Source organism: Bos javanicus, chromosome 15, assembly GCF_032452875.1.
Source record: "Bos javanicus breed banteng chromosome 15, ARS-OSU_banteng_1.0, whole genome shotgun sequence".
Taxonomy (NCBI): domain Eukaryota; kingdom Metazoa; phylum Chordata; class Mammalia; order Artiodactyla; family Bovidae; genus Bos; species Bos javanicus.
Genome location: NC_083882.1, coordinates 64,203,771 through 64,221,620, shown reverse-complemented (window position 1 = coordinate 64,221,620; position 17,850 = coordinate 64,203,771). Strand labels below are relative to the sequence as shown.

The 17,850-nt window shown below is 41.2% G+C and overlaps 1 protein-coding gene and 1 non-coding gene across 3 annotated transcripts in view; one reads left to right on the top strand and one right to left on the bottom strand.

Moving 5' to 3' along the window:
- KIAA1549L (KIAA1549 like) overlaps positions 1 to 17,850 on the bottom strand; it is a 316,042-nt gene that overhangs the window by 292,885 nt on the left and 5,307 nt on the right. The window lies entirely within an intron of this gene.
- TRNAC-ACA (transfer RNA cysteine (anticodon ACA)) lies at positions 981 to 1,052 on the top strand. The gene has a single exon. It is a non-coding gene; the product is annotated as a tRNA-Cys (tRNA).

The window sequence follows — 17,850 nt, the reverse complement described above, 5'->3', positions numbered from 1 at the left end:
AATATTTCATTGTTGTGTAGAATAAGAAAAGATGACACTCCAAAATGACAATTTTTTGATTTTCAGTCAGCTCATAAGGCACCCACTTATCAAGGTTTTTCACCTTTCCAATTCGCTTCAGATGCCAAATGACCATATTGAATGATCAATGTTGAGTTCTTCAGCAACTTCTCATGTAGTTGTAAAAGGATCAGCTTCAATGATTCCTCTCAATTAGTCAATGTCAACTTCCAATGGCCAGCCACTGCAATCCTCATCTTCAAGACTTTCATCTCTTTTGCAAAACTTGAACCACCACTGCACTGTATGTTCATTAGCAGTTCCTGGGCCAAATGCATTGTTGATGTTGCAAGTTGTCTCCACTGCTTTACAACCCATTTTGAATTTAAATTAAAAATATTGCTTGAATTTGCTTTTTGTCTAACATCATTTCTATAGTCTAAAATTATACCTGTGGCGGATTCATTTCGTTATATGGCAAAACCAATGCAATATTGTAAAATTTAAAAATAAAATAAAATTTAAAAAATAAAATAAAATAAATATAAAATAAACAGCAAGTAATGTCATTAGCAAAAAAATCATAAAGTGAGAAATGTACATTAAAATGATGTATAACATAAACACATTTATTTAAGAGTGTATTCCAATATCAAACAGCAAAGTTCAACAATGCAAAACTGCAATTACTTTTGCACCAACCTAATATATTGGAGTACAGTTGATTAACCATGTTGTGTCAGTTTCAGTTGTACAACAAAGTGATTCAGTTATACATATACATGTGTCTACTTTTTTCCAAATTCTTTTCACAATAGGTTGTTATAGAATATTGAGCAGAGTTCCCTGTGCTATACACTGCTATATTTGAAATGGATAACCAACAAGGACCTACTGTAAACACAGTATCTTAACAATCTATTTCTTTTGGTTACATGTTTATACATCTCTGTTTATTTCATCCTTCCATCCTCTCGACTTCCCTGGTGGCTCAGATGGTAAAGCGTCTGCCTACAATGCAGGAGACCCAGGTTCGATCCCTGGGTTGGGAAGATCCTCTGGAGAAGGAAATGGCAACCCACTCCAGTACTCTTGCCTGGAAAATCCCATGGACAGAAGAGCCTGGTAGGCTACAGTCCATGGGGTCACAAAGAGTCAGACACGACTGAGTGACCTCATTTATACATCTCTGTTTATTTCATCCTTCCATCTTCTTATGGATAGTTTTCTGACAAAAGACTAGAGTCTGGGGAAACAGAGACTTGAAGCTAAGCTGCTGGACCATTGGCAGCTCCCTTCAATGAGTGGAATGGTGGGTTTCTAATGCCCTGATGGCCACAGGATAGGGTATTCTTCACACAAAGGTAGTTACACCTCCTGCTGCCCAGAATGCTGGCTTACCACCTTCAATTGCTCTAGCTGAGGTCTTCAGCCTGTATAGTCCCATAGTAACTAGCAAAGATGCAGTGCCAGGGGTAATAAGATATGGAAAAAGTATTGTATTCCTATGGAAAAAGAAAAAATACAATCAATTCCTTCCAGTTAGCCTCAAACCTGCTGCTGCTGCTGCTGCTGCTAAGTCGCTTCATCATGTCCAACTCTGTGCGACCCCATAGACGGCAGCCCACCAGGCTCCGTCCCTGGGATTCTTCAGGCGAGAACACTGGAGTGGGTTGCCATTTCCTTCTCCAATGCATGAAAGTGAAAAGTGAAAGTGAAGTTGCTTAGTCTTGTCCAACTCTGAGGGACCCCATGGACTGCAGCCTACCAGGCTCCTCCATCCATGGGATTTTCCAGGCAAGAGTACTGGAGTGGGGTGCCACTGCCTTCTCCGAACACACATATGCTACTTCTACCCATTTCCCTTGTTTTTTACAGAACCGGTCTAATTATAAAACAGTATTATACTTAAGAGACCCTCCAACTGGCCACCATTCACCATCCTCCAGTGGATACCGTGGCCATGCAGTATCATATAGGAAGACCAGGTGTGTCTTCTTTAAGCTCTGGGTATCAAATCTATCCCAGTTTTTTAGGATACAGTTCAAAGGAGTGAGGCTGGAATTGTTAGCTCCCATCCGTAAGAGAGAAAATGGCAACCAGCACCATCTTTCTATCAGAGGCGTCCCTCCTTGCTCTAGATGGGGGTGTAGACAGACTTTACACCAAAGCTTTCCTTCCCTGGTCGGACTTAGTCTGTCCCTTACCGATGGAGGCAACCTACTCGTCCCTCCCTGTTCTATGACCGAGACGGGGTGGGGATGCACCAGGGGTAGACCTGATGGCATCCCTAAATGACGTCCCGCTCTTCACCATTACCTCTGATGCCACCCGGGATGCAATCAGAGTAACCTTCCAGAACACCTCCCAGGCTAAACCACTTGGGGAAACATTCGTCACCTGAGTGCCTGTGCACGACTCTGAGTATATTCCTGACCACAATAAGACCGATATGAACATAACACTGAGATATTTCTTCCAAGCGTCACCACACCAGTATAAGAGTCTACTCTGGTCCTCTAAGATCCAGTGCTACCAAAGGAAAAAAACCCCACTGCAGTTCAGCCCGAGTAACCTTTAACCTCAGAGATGCTCTTGTAGCTAGAGCTCCATCTAGCTTCCCAACTTTTGATTCCTAGCAAGGCTAGGAGCTTCCTGACTACCAATCCAAGTTTGGGACCTAAGTCATAATACACAGTAACAGCACAGATCACAAGTCCCTTGAAAGTCTATGATCCGACAGATTAGGTTAGTACTTCTAATAGGCTGCTGCTGCTGCTGCTGCTAAGTTGCTTCAGTCGTGTCCAACTCTGTGCGACCCCATAGACGGCAACCAACCAGGCTCCCCCATCCCTGGGATTCTCAAGGCAACAACACTGGAGTGGGTTGCCATGTCCTTCTCCAATGCATGAAAGTGAAAAGTAAAAGTGAAAGTGAAGTCGTGTCCGATTCTTAGCGACCCCATGGACTGTAGCCCGCCAGGCTCCTCCATCCATGGGATTTTCCAGGCAAGAGTACTGGAGTGGGATGCCATTGCCTTCTCTGTCTAATAGGCTACCTACCCTCAAAGAAATGCATCACAACAATAGCAACAAAAAATTACTTTAAAGGTGCCACAATAAAAAACTCAAACCATAGGAAAACTATCAGAGCTTCTGGCCTCCATGTTGTATTCTGCTGAAAGACATCAGGATGACTTTGAAAACCACACAAACTTTTTTGACAAACAAAAGACAGCTGATCACCATCCATCTGAAGTACAAAGGAGTACAATATAATCAGAATTTGTTTTACACACAGGAAGGAAAATCTCACTTTAAGGAGCAACCATCTGTCTTCCAAAACTACAGAGGTTGAAAATAGCTGATTTTTTTGTTTTTTAACCCTAGCAGTGAGCCAATAAGAAAATACATTAAATTTCCTCATCAGTATATAGATGAAAGGGAGTTCCCGTATTTTCAGAAAAACACTTAAAGTGGGAGACAAGAGAAAAAGAATTTAGCCATTTACTCTTCTTTCTAATCCTGTGGCCACCATCCATGTCCAAATCTTAGCACCTTTTTTCTGAGACAATTCCCAGCCTACCACCAGAAGTACATGATAAGCACTAAGTAAATAGTGGCTATTATCATTGCCCAGGACAGAAGGGGAATTCATTCATCTAACCAACAAAGGTTTGTTTTTTCTTTGTTTTGTTTGCAAAGGGGTATATTTTTTATTATCAAAAAACTTATATACCATTAGTCTATAATGATATATCATAGTCTGTTTATCAATTTATATGATGAAGGATATCTGGGTTGCTAACTTTGATTATGAATAATGCTGTTATAAATATTCATATTTTTACATGAACATAAGTTTTCATTTATTTCATTATTATTAGGATAAATGCCTGGGAGTAGAATTGCTGAGTAACAGAGTAAATGTATATTTAAAAGAAATCATTTCTTAGATGGTTATACATATCTCATTCTGATCAGCAATATACGAGTTCAACTGCTCCAAATCCTCAACAGCAACTGGCACTGGTAATTTTAAATTTCTACAAAATATTACCCAGTATTTTAGTATGAAGTGGTATCTTGTGGTAATAATTTACATTTCCCTAATGACTAATGATGCTGAGCATCTTTTCATGTACTTAATTTAATTTATTCTTTGGTGAAGAACATTCAAGCCTTCCCAGGTAGCTTGGCAGTAAAGAATTTGCCTGCCAATGCAGGAGACTCAGAAGACATGGGTTCGATCCCTGGGTCAGGAAGATTCCCTGAAGAAGGAAATGGCAACCCACTCCAGTATTCTTGCCTGGAAAATCCCATCGACAGAGGAGCCTGGCGGGCTACAGTCCATGGGGTCGCAAAGAGTCGGACACAACTGAGCAACTGAGCACAAATGCACATTCAGGTCTTTTACCCATTTTATGTTTGTTGATTTCCTTATTATCGAATTTTGAGAATTCTGTACATAAGTTCAACAAAAGCTTGTTGAACACTTACTGTATACCAGGCACTGAGTACACAGCAGTGATCAAAATAGATTAAGTCCCCATCCTGCTGGAACTGATGTTACAGTGATTTGAACCCAGGTTTCCTTATCTCCAAAGCCCATGGCTGTTAAATCAGTTTTAAGCACACTCAAATGCCTAAAGAGGCCATGCAGGTAAAATAAGTGTGTTGGATCAGATTACTGGCTGGCTGTTCATCAAACCTGTTCTCTTTTCTTTCGGGTTCATCCCATGTTTTCCAGCTTCTTTCTGCAGGCAGACACAGCCAAGCTGCTGAGCCCTAATCCATGGAAAGTGGGCAGGATGGTGCACAGCCTTCCAGATCTGTTCCCCGTTCTCTTTCCACTTCTATCTGCTGAATGCAGATAAGCACAGCAGCCTTGGAAGCCACAGATTGACGATGGAGAGACTACAAAGACAAGACCCTGGGTCCTTGAAATCACCACGTGGTAGCAAGTGCCTGGCCAGTTAGGAGCACTTGTTGGTCTCTATGTGAGTAAGAAGTAAAACTCCAGGGCTTTAAGCTATTATAGACTTGGAGGTTAGGTTGTCACCACAGTAAATCCATCTCAGCCAAGACATGACTGAAGTGGGATGGGTAGGGGTTGTGACAGATGCCCCCTCCCCGCCTAAAGGAGCTGCCACTGCTCAAACTTAGCCAGTTGTTGCCACACTAGAATACTGGACGAGTCTTCCCTGACCATCGTCCTCCTCACTCACCAAGCCTCCCCCAGCACCCTGTGCTCCCCCTTCAGCTCTCATCTCTGCTGGTAATGGGATACTCATTCCCGTGATGAGCTGATTAACATCTCTCTCTCCACATAAGCCAATGTCTTTTTCCTCCCCTCCTGTTCTCCCCGCACCCAGCACTGTGCCTGCCACATACCTCAATAAATACTGCCTTGAATTAATAATACAAGGAAAAGTCAATCTGAAAACAATAGGCAACATTATTTAAGACTGCACCATATAGAAACTAAAATCAAAGTGAAAGTCACTCAATCTTGTCCGACTCTTTGTGACCCCATAGATTATACAGTCCATGGAATTCTCCAGGCCAGAATATTGGAGTGGGTAGCCTTTCCCTTCTCCAGGGGATCTTCCCAACTCAGGGGTCAAACCCAGGTCTCCCACACTGCAGGTGGATTCTTTACCAGGCGAGCCACCAGGAAAGCAAAAAATCAAACCATGATGCCTGGAGAGGTATCTGGAGAGGGGCAAGAGGGGACTTACTTCCTGAAGTGATGATCATGTTCTATATCTTGACAAGGATTTAGGTTACACAGGTGTGTGCATGTGTCAAGATTGGGGATTTCTGTATTTCTCTGTATGTAAAGTTTACCTCAAAAAAAAAGGAACCATAAACATGAACTCTAATCTGGTATGCAAACTGAAACATTTAGGACTGAACTGTACTTATGTCTTGAACTTACTTTGAATACATCAAGAAATAAGATGAATTGATAGAGGGACTGATAGAATAAACACATATGTATGATAAAGCAAATATAGCAAAATGTTCATAGTACCATCTAAGTGGTAGGTACATGGCTGTTCACTGTATAGTACTTTCAACTCTTTCGTATGCTCGCAAATTTAATAAAATGGGGCAGGGCAGGAGGTGGGGGGGGAGGCCTGCAGAGCAAAGCTAAAAATATATTGACATTGCAGTCAAATCTGGTTTTAAATCCCATTCCCAAAACTTCCAAGAACAGTGCCCTTAGGCAAGTCAGGTTCATAAATGTCTTTTCAGTCTTAGTTTTCTCCACGCAAAATGGACAGGAACTACCTCTTAGTGTCACTGCAGGGTTCAATTCTATAAAGTTCTTTTGATGGAGCAACTAACAAGTAGTAGCTGTTTTATAAATGTTTGTCCTCTTATTCAGAAGTCAACATACCCACAAACTAGGGCAAACCTCCAATGAGACATAAAAGAAGTGAGATTTGTAAAATTTCTCCCTGGCTACATCCCCAGGGAAATTAAAAGAATAAATTAATTGTACTATTTTTATAGGTAAAGATGCTGACCTTCCATCAATCAGTAGGACACTTAGAACTCCATGTCTGAGGAGAGGTCTACGCTGTCCACACCCCATCGCTCATTTCCCAAGGGTCACCACCATCCTTTGTGAGAGCCAGTTAGGGTTAACAACAAAGCCGCATCAGGCAGAAGGATGGAGGAATTGTAAGTACTGCACCGAAGCCAAGGCTCCCAACCCCCTCTCCAGATGTGCAAGGGCGGGCCTTGAAATCATGATGGTGTTTCACATGCTCTCAGAGGTTGTAGTCACCAGACGGTCTTGGCTTTTAGCATAATTACATGACCTGAGAAATGGCCTTTTGGTCATAAATAAAAGCCTCCAATCAAAACTAATAGTGTGTGTGCAGCAGAAAGATGTCTAAGAGGCCACTGCATGGACCCAGCATCTCTAGGTTAGGAAGGTGGAAGAAAGGAGTTCCTTAATGACGGCAGCAAAGGAGGGGAAGTGCTGACTGTGAGAAGCAAGGAAAAACTATCCCCTTGGGACCTTCTTAGTGGTCCAGTGGTTGGGAGTCCGCCTGCCAATGCAGGGGACATGGGTTCAATCCCTGGTTCAGGAGAATCCTACATGGCGTGGGGCAACTAAGCCTGTGCTCTAGAGCCCACGCTCCAGAACAAGAAGCCACCACCATGAAGCCCAAGCACCGCAACTAGAGAGCAATCCCACTCGCTGCAACTAGAGAAAGCCCAGGCACAGCAACGAAGACCCAGCACAGCCCCAAAGTAAAACACATTGAAAAAAAAAAAAAAACTAGGCCAATGCCCCTCCAAGAAAATGAGGTCTGGCATCTTAAAATCAGTGAAAGGGTTAATTACATGTCACAAGTGAGGTACTACAGGCAAAGGAAGTTGCATTTTTTTTTTAGAAAGCATCTCCACCTTCCCAAAGGATGGCACACTTAGGACAGCAAGCTATTTTAGGCTGTGTGAGCCAAATCTAACTTCCACCCTCTCTTCCTGGAACTCTTCTTCCCTTTTACATAATTATAAGCCCACCTACTTGGTTAGCCTAGATTTCAAACTCCTTGGAGACATCCTGCACTTACTGTGTAAGTAGCCCTGCATCCAGTCGGAAGATGGATAGGATCATCTTGGTGCTCAGCCAAACGTGTGCATCTCTTCCCAATTCCATTGTCACATTGGTAGCTTCAAATCAGCCACGGTGACAGTATTTACACCATGGAAATTGGCCAAGTCTATAAATCAGGCTACTGGTCGTCGTCATTTTTCACAAAATGAGCACATGAGCTTGTTTTTGCTGTGATGAGGGAGGAGACACATTTGGGGAAATCTGCCCGATCCATACCACCTCATTTAAAACTGCACTCTCCCCATGGCTATAGCCAAAGGAGGGGTCAGCCTAGGAAGGCATTTTTAAACCATGTGCCCCTTCACCTCTGGCCTCTGCTGATCAGACGAGGGGTCAAATCCTTACTTTTTGGCCAGCCTATGACAGCCTGATGCTCCCTCTTGGGAAATATAGGACTGGGACTCAGACTGGAGGGTGGACACATAAATGGAAAAGTCCTGCCGACTCTGGCTGCGGTGAGCACCACAGCAAGCAAGGCCCCTTGTTAGACGAGAACCCAGCAGCTACAGGTAAGCAGAGAAAGCCAGTCTGCAGAAAGAGGCAGATGGACAGACCCAGCCTGCAGGAAAAGACAGACAGGAGACCCCCTGGTCCGTGAGACACAAATCCAGGAACCTCAGCCTTTCAATGTCAAGAAAGGCACCATAAAAAGTGGACTGAGAGCTGTAGAATCAAACTGCCGGGGTTCAAATCCCAGCCTTGACACTTACCTGTGTGACAACTGAATACATTACTGTTAAACTGCTCTTTGCTCCCACACCTGAAGCCTGGGGGTCATAACAGAACCTATGTCACAGGGCTGTTGTGAAAATCAAATGAGCTGATACAGGAGTAAATGCTCAAAAATGTTACTATGATTTCTATCAATTAGTTACATTGTCTGCATGGCCCCATTGTATTTCATTGCCATTCCAAATCTGTCACATGAGATTTCCCTGTGGCCTGGGCCCCCTACTTGAGCTAGTTTTAGCTGAGTGGTAGGTAATCTGTTCCTTGAATCACAGAATAATGTAAAAATCCCAGGACCACTGTGTGACTTTTAGCCAATTACTTTCTCAACCCCCTCCTAGGAGTGATATGAGATTCAAACAAGACCATGAAAACTTCTACAATTGTGAAGTGCTCTACCAAACTCTGAGGACAAGTATCCCCATAGGGAAAAGTAAATATATCACATTAACCATAACAGTGGGAAAACCCTCGTTCAAATGTCATCATATTGCTGGACTAGAGCAAGAACTCATACTCCATACCACTGGGAAAAAAAGGTTTAGTTTCCCTGGGATTCACCAGGTTGATTCTTACGTTCACCTCCAGTATTAATAAGATAATAAGAGGAAACTGCCAAAGATAGCCCTATGGCAGTGATTTTTTAATATACTTCCATCCAGTTTAATTATATTCCAAAAATGCTCATAACCCAGCTCCTCCTATTCTTTTCAAAACAAAGACTCATAATTGATAATGCCATCTGTAGGTGTAGAGATATTTTGGCTCAGCTCTTTTCAATAAGGACTTAGAAGCTGTACTATTAATTTCAACACGTTTTCTTCTCAGGCACATTTTTCTTCAGGCTCCCTTGGTTCACTCTTGACGTTTGGTAAATAAAAGACAAGTGATGGAGGAGCAGCATTCATTACCAGGGACAGAAGTAGAGGGGTCAGTCCGGGAGCCCTGGTTCCATTCTAGCACTTAATTCCATATTTCACGTTGAAAGAGTAAAGTGAGAAATATCCTAGGCCTTCCTATTTCCCGGCACTGCATAAATACCAAAGTCATTTTGTGTTTCTGACGTCAGGAGGTTTTCTTTCAAGCTAAGAATAGATTTAACATATATAAATCAAAATTAAATTCCCCTCTCGTGGTTAGGATGCATTAGGCAAAGTCTCGCCTGAGTAGACAGATGGCAGGTGCAGCAATGACCTTGAGCTAAAGCTTGAGGCAGCTCCTTGGCCCTATTTACATCTGCATTAGTTGGTTTATATACAACATTTATCCCTGTTCTATTTGGTGTTTAAAAGGGCCCATGATTTTTCTTAAACATGTGTGGAAATATTTTCCAGGGAAGAAGTCAAAGAATAGAGAAAAGAGGAAGAATGGTCTAAGGATGATATTTTAACTCTGTAGGTTTGAATCCAGTAGTTTTAAATTTGTTACCTTTTATAATAAAGGCTTTTCTATATTTCAGGGAAAGTTCAAATTCTCTTATGACAAAATTTACTATTTCATATGGAAAGAGGGCAACAATACAATGGTAAATGCAAAAAGAAAGGTAAATATTACACCCTTTATATATTAGAAAAATTACGTGAGAATACGTATATAAATTTTTGTATGAAAAAAGATTGGAAAGACCTATTATACTTGCTTAACAACAGAACTCTAGCAAATAGCAATTGAGCCACCAGGGCCTTTCTCATTTGCTGCATATACTATACATTACTTGAATTTAATAAAGTACTGTATGTATTACTTTTACAATTTTTAGAAGCCAATGAAGATTAAAGATAAGCCAACATTTGTCTGGGCTTCAGGTTGGAACCATGACAGAAAACCATGGGAAATCTCTTCCCTTTTTAGAATGAGAGTCCTAGACTGGGCTTGCCACTAATGTGGCAAGAAGGTAAGAGGAAGAGGTAAGAAATGAATTGGTCTAACCCACAAAAACAGCTGCTTAGGCCTCATAAACACACAGCAAGGGGAATGAAGGAAGAAGTGAAGATCCTGAGGCTTTTGTTCACAGGTGGGATGACTAAGGCCCCAAAAAGTGACTTGATAAACAGCAAACAATCAGCTAAGGGTGACCTATTTCCTGAACTCATTCAACACAATTTCCCCTCACTCAGATCATTCTAGACCTGAAACCAAACTCTGTCCTAATGTCTAAGTGTCCACTGGCAGTCCTGCTGCTGCTGCTGCTAAGTTGCTTCAGTCGTGTCCGACTCTGTGCTACCCCATGGACTGCAACCTACCAGGCTTCTCCATCCATGGGATTCTCCAGGCAAGAACACTGGAGTGGGTTGCCATTTCCTTCTCCAACGCATGAAAGTGGAAAGTGAAAGTGAAGTCGCTCAGTCTTGTCTGACTCTTAGCGACCCCATGGACTGCAGCCCACCAGGCTCCTCCATCCATGGGATTTTCCAGGCAACAGTACTGGAGTGGGGTGCCATTGCCTTCTCCTGGCAGCCCTGAGGATGAGCAAATATACTAGAGATACATGATCCTTTTTATTTTACTAAAGAAATCCTTGAGGGATATTCTCATTTTTAAGACCATAGGCCTAAAGAGAAAAATAATACTAATTCTACACAAACATTTGATATAAGAGAACAGAAAATACTTCCCTACTATTTTATAGAACAGCATTATCCTTATTCCAAAACCAGACAAACATTTCAGGAAAACAAAGCTACAGACCAATATCCCTCAAGAACATAAGGCTTTAACCATTTTTAATGAAAAGATTAGAAAATTAGACCCAACTGGAACAAACATCATGACTAAGCTGGAGTTTATCCCAGGAATGCAAGACTGGTTCAATATCCTAAAATCAGACTAAAAAGAAAAACAGGCTAAAAAAGAAAAACTTTATGGTGATTTCAAAAGAGAAAAAACTTGACAAAATTTAATATTCATTCATGATAAAAAAAAAATTCATAGCAAACTAGGAATAGAAGTAACCTTCCTCAATCTGATAAAGGGCCTCTACAAAAAAAACAAAAACCAAACTACAGTTAATACCATAGTAGTGGAAGACTGAATGTTTTCCCTCCAACACTGAGATCAGTGCAAGGATGTCCACTCTCCCCATTCCTATTCAACAATGTACTTGACATTCTAGCAAGTGCAAAAAAGCAAGAAAAAGAAATAAAAGGCACATGGATTTGACAGAAGGAAATAAGAATATCTATTCATAGATAACATGATTTTGTATTTAGAAAAATCCCAAAGAGTCTGTAAAAAGCTACTAGAACTAAAGTGAGTTTAGAAGGGTCACCTGATATAAGATTATTTTTTTTTCTTTTGGGCCACCCTGCACAGTTTGTGGGATCTCAGTTCCCTGACCAGGAACAGAACCTAGGCTCTTGGTAGTGAGAGTGCAGAGTCCTAATCACGGGCCTGCCAAGGAATTCTCACAAGATTAATATTTTAAAATCATATTTCTATATACTAACAAAGAAATTTTAAAATACTATTTACCAAAGCATTGAAAAACATGAAATACCTATACAAAATGCATATGCTGAAAGCTATAAAACATTGATGAAAGAAAGAATACCTAAATAAAAAGAGGGAGACATTCATGGATCAAAAAATTCAATATTGTTGAGATATCAATCTTCTCCAGTTGATCTAGATTCAGTGAAATCCCAATCAAAATTCATGCATACTCTTTTTTATGGAAATTGACAGGAAGATACTAAAATCTATATGGAAATGCATAAACCCTAGAACATCCAAAAAGATTTTGAAAATGAATTTCAAGATTTATCACAAAGCTTGAGCAGTAGAACTCAATGAGGGGAAATTTTACCCTGAAGGGGACATTTAGCAATATCTGAAATGTTCAAAATTCTCCAAGCCAGGCTTCAGCAATATATGAACCATGAACTTCCTGATGTTCAAGCTGGTTTTAGAAAAGGCAGAGGAACCAGAGATCAAATTGCCAACACCTGCTGGATCATCGAAAAAGCAAGAGAGTTCCAGAAAAACATCTATTTCTGCTTTATTGACTATGTGAAAGCCTTTGACTGTGTGGATCACAATAAACTGTGGAAAATTCTGAAAGAGATGGGAATACCAGACCACCTGACCTGCCTCTTGAGAAACCTGTATGCAGGTCAGGAAGCAACAGTTAGAACTGGACATGGAACAACAGACTGGTTCCAAATAGGAAAAGGAGTACATCAAGGCTGTATATTGTCACCCTGCTTATTTAACTTAACGTGCAGAGTACATCATGAGAAATGCTGGAATCAAGATTTCCGGGAGAAATATCAATAACCTCAGATATGCAGATGATACCATCCTTATGGAAGAAAGCAAAGAAGAATTAAAGAGCCTCTTGCTGAAAGTGAAAGAGAAGAGTGAAAAAGTTGGCTTAAAGCTCAACATTCAGAAAACTAAGATCATAGCATCTGGTCCCATCACTTCATGGCAAATAGATGGGGAAAGAGTGGAAGCAGTGGCTGACTTTATTTTGGGGGCTCCAAAATTACTGCAGATGGTGATTGCAGCCATGAAATTAAAAGACACTTACTCCTTGGAAGAAAAGTTATGACCAACCTAGACAGCATATTCAAAAGCAGAGACATTACTTTGTCAACAAAGGTCAGTCTAGTCAAGGCTATGGTTTTTCCAGTAGTCATGTATGGATGTGAGAGTTGGACTGTAAAGAAAGCTGAGCGCCGAAGAATTGATGCTTTTGAACTGTGGTGTTGGAGAAGACTCTTGAAAGTCCCTTGGACTGCAAGGAAATCCAACCAGTCCATCCTAAAGGGGGTCAGCCCTAGGTGTTCATCGGAAGGACTGATGTTGAAACTGAAACTCCAATACTTTGGCCACCTGATGCAAAGAGCTGACTCATTTGAAAAGACCCTGATGCTGGGAAAGATTGAGGGCAGGACAAGAAGGGGATGACAGAGGATGAGATGGTTGGATGGCATCACTGACCCATGGACATGAGTTTGGGTAGACTCCAGGAGTTGGTGATGGACAGGGAGGCCTTGTGTGCTGCGGTTCTTGAGGTTGCAACGAGTCGGACACGACTGAGCAACTGAACTGAACTGAAGACATTTTGGTTGTCACACTGAGGTGGAGGGTGGGGGTAGCTATCAGAGACCAGGAATGCTGCAAGTATCCTACACGGCACAGGACAGTCCCCACAGCAAAGAACTATCCAACCCAAAATGGCAACAGTGCCAAGGTTAAGAAACTCTGAGCTGCAGAAACCAAGACAGTGTTGTATTGGAATAAATACACAAGTACAGATCAGTGGAACAGACCAGAATCCAGAAATAAACCCACAACATATGGTACCAAGGCAATTCAATGGAGCAAGGATAATCTTTTCAATAAATGGTGTTGGAACAATAAAACATCCACATGAATAAAACATTAACCTCAACTCTTTCCTTGCACCATATACAAAAATTAATATGAAACAAACCACAGACTGAAAACTATAAAACTTCTAGAAGAAATCATGAATGTTTGTAAACTTGGGTTAGGCAAATACTTCTATCCTAGCACACACAAAAAAACACAAACCTTAAATTTAAAAGTTGATAAACTGGAACTATTAAAAATTTAAAACTTCTGTCCTTTGGAAAACACTGTTGATAAAATGAAAAGAAAAACCACACAGACTGGAAGAAAATATTTGCAAAAACCCATATCTGATAAAGGACTTAAAACACACAAATGATTTTTTTAAATAGGCAAAAGACTTCAACAGGTGCTTCAAAGTAGATATATAAATGGCATGTAAAAGATGTAAAGATATGCAACAATAACATCATTAGTAATTAGAGAAGTTCAAACTAAAATTATGCTGCTGCTGCTAAGTCACTTCAGTCATGTCCGATTCTATGCGACCCCATAGATGGCAGCCCACCAGGCTTCCCCGTCCCTGGGATTCTCCAGGCAAGAATACTGGAGTGGGTTGCCATTTCCTTCTCCAATGCATGAAAGTGAAAAGTGAAAGTGAAGTCGCTCAGTTGTATCCGACTCTTATCGACCCCATGGACTGCAGCCTACCAGGCTCCTCCGTCCATGGGAGTTTCCAGGCAAGAGTACTGGAGTGGGGTGCAATTGCCTTCTCCCAAAATTATCATGAGGTACCACTAAAAAAAACTATTGGAATAGCTGAAATTTAAATTTTTAAAAAGTTAAAATCGAGTGCTAGTAAAGATGCAGAGGATCAACTGAAACTCACATAGATAGGAATACAAAATTACACAGTCACTTTGGGAAAAGATTTGGCAATTTCTTATAAGGGTAAACACATACCTCACACATGGCCAGAAACTCACTCCTAGGTATTTACCCCAAAGAGTGAAAACTGCCCACACAAAGACTCCTATGCCTCAAACTGGAAACAACTCAAATGTCTATCAACTGGTGAATGGATAGCCAATTGTGGTACAGTGAAATACTACATCACAATAAAAAGGATAGGACTAGAGGTGCAATGACATATGATTCTCAGGAGTATTACATTCAGTGACAGAAGCCAGACACAAAACACTATATACTGTATCATTCCATTAATATGACTCTCAGTTAAAGGCAAAATTATACATACAGAGAATAGATCTGCCTAACAGGAATGGGGTGTGTGGGGTGGGGAGAAAATTGCCAAGGAACAGGAGGGAATTTTTGGAGAATACAGAAATGGCCTATAACTGGATTGTGATTGTAGATCCATGAGTGTATGTTTCTATCAAAACCCACCATGCAGAACGTCAAAAAAGTGAATTTTACTGTATGTAAATTACACCTTAATTAAACTTGACTTTAAAAACGAAGAGTGGTGGCTCATGGGCGTGCTTTCTGCACAGCATGACATTCCAAAACTCTGAACTTGTTGGTGACATTTGAAAACAAGAGTTGAAATAAAGATCCAGCTTGTCTCCAGAAGTCAGAACTCTGGCACCCTGAGCCTCATTGCAGCTGGTCAAAGACAACCTCTTTGAACGAGGCAGGTACTTTCTGTCTTGCCATACCCTTTCTCCTGATGCACTCATAGAGGTACTTTACCCATCTGCCACTCCACCCACTAAGTAAGGGTTTCTTGTCCTGGGCTACAGGGTAGGGGCCAGGTCTGGCTTGGTCTTCACTCGACCTCCAGTATTTAGGGAAGAGTTTGACATGGCATATGCCTGGTGCTTGATAAATATCACCAAATCAATGTGACTCACATGCCACAATCCCCTCAGTGACAATAACTGACATTTCTAATACCCCGGTTGCTAGCTGTTCCTTTGGTCCTGGAGTCCCCACAGGGAGCCATCATCCAAGGCAGCCATCCCGTGATCCAGAATAATGTGTCCCTCTGTGTGTTTAGAAATCCCCTGTAATGTGTTGTCAAGCAACGAAAATGTTTTAGGGTCATTCCAACTATTCATTTTTGTCTGGAGAAGAGTAGAGTTGTTGTTTGTTTAAAAAAAAAAAAAAGAGGAGGAAGAAAAGAAAGAAAACCACAATGCAGGCTGGAAGGTTGATGAAAATGAAAAAGGAAGCATGCACATTCATTCTGAATATTCTCAGATCACATTCTAGTAATTTAAGACTTGCGATAAGTAGGCTTCTGAGAGGTTCTCTTGGAAGGATTTCAGAATCTCAGTTTCCAAAGTGATGTTCGTCTTTAGGAAGAGTATGGAGCAGGAACAAATGGAAGCTCGACTTCCATTTGATGTCAATATTAAAAGCACAGGCTCATTGGTCCTCAAATCTTCTTCTTTACATTGTGAGATGGGGAGAAAGGGGAGGCAAGTTTGGGATACTTTACAAGTATCCTTGAAGCACTAATAATTAATACTGAGAGTGAAAAAGTCCAAATATATTTTATTGGATTGTCTAAAAAGTGAAAAAAGTACAAGTATAATGTAATTATATCCTAATTAAACACTCTTTTGACCCACCTCCCCTATGACTCTGCCTTTCTTTATAAAAAAGGCTAAAAGAGTTCTTTTTCACTGTCTGATTTCCCTTCTTCATTTCCTTTTCTTTAAGTTTTGTTATTGTTTAATTATTGAGATAATGTCTGTATACAAATGCATCTTTGCAATCATCAATGCTGAACAATTATGTGTACTTAATAAAATGATAGTTACCAAATTTGAAGTTCAGCAAAACCAAAGATATGAAGTGTACACTGAATGACTTTTTATTTTTGAGAACTGCCTTGTGGACACAGTGGGGAGAAGGATAGGGTGGGATGAATTGAGAGGGTAGCATTGACACATACAGACTACCACGTGTCAAACAGCTAGCTAGTCGGGAGCCACTGTATAGCACAGGGAGCTAAGCTGATCTGTGATGACCTCGAGGGGTGGGATGTGAGGTGGGAGAGAGGTTCAAGAGGGAGGAGATATATGTATACACAGAGTTGATTCACACAGTTGTCAAGCAGAAACTAATACAACATTGTAAAGCAACTGGACTCCAATTCTTCCTTTCTTTCTTGAACCTGTTGCAGTAAGACTTTTGTCCCCTCTGCTCTCAGGGCCAACAAACACCTCCACATCTCCAAGCCCAACATCCATTGCTGTCCCTATTTAGCCATCTTCAGTCTCTCTGGTTGGTCCCCCCTTCTCCCTGAACCCCTAAATGCTGAAGTATCCTAGGGCTCATTGCTGACATCTCCCCCCTTCTCTATACTTTCTTACTTAGTTCCATACTGATGGCTCCCAAATATATATCTCTGGACCCAATATCTGCCTGGAATTCCAGACTACTTTGTTCAACGAGCTATTTGTCATCTCCCTTGGATGTTTAATAAACATTTCAAGCTTAACATACCCAAACCCAACTCTTTATTTACTATCCCAAACCTAAGCCTCCTGTAACCTTCCCCATCTCAATGGCAACTTCACCCTCTCAGTTGCTTGAGCCAAAAACCCTGGAGCCATATTGGTTCCTCTCTTTCTTTCCCACTCCACCTCTAATCCATGAGAAAATTTTATTAGCTTCATCTTCAAAAGATGTCAGGACTTCACCGGCAGTCCAGTGGTTAAGACTCCGAGCTTCCCCTGCAAGGGGAGCAGGTTCAATCCCTAGGTGGGGAACTAAGATCTCACATGCCATTCAGGATGATCAAAATATTTTTTTTAATCTGTCCAAAATCTAACCACTTCTCCCCACTGTCTAAGCCTTCCTACCTGGTCTCCCCATATCCACCCTTGACCTTAAAGTCTTTTGTCTCCAAAATAGCCAGGGATTTTTTTCTATAACTTGAGTCAGATCATCTCATCCCTTGCTTAATCTCATCCAAAGTAAAACACAAAGTCTTTACTTTGCCAAAATGTTTTACGTGATCTGGCATGTAAAACATTTCCCCTTCAACATCATTTCTTACCACCCTCCCCCTATACACTCAATTCCATGTGGCCTCCCTGCTGTTTCCTGCCTCCTCAAGGCTTTTGCAGTCACCTGAATATCTTTTCCCAGATATTCACTTTTAGGTATCTACCCAAACATCACCGCATC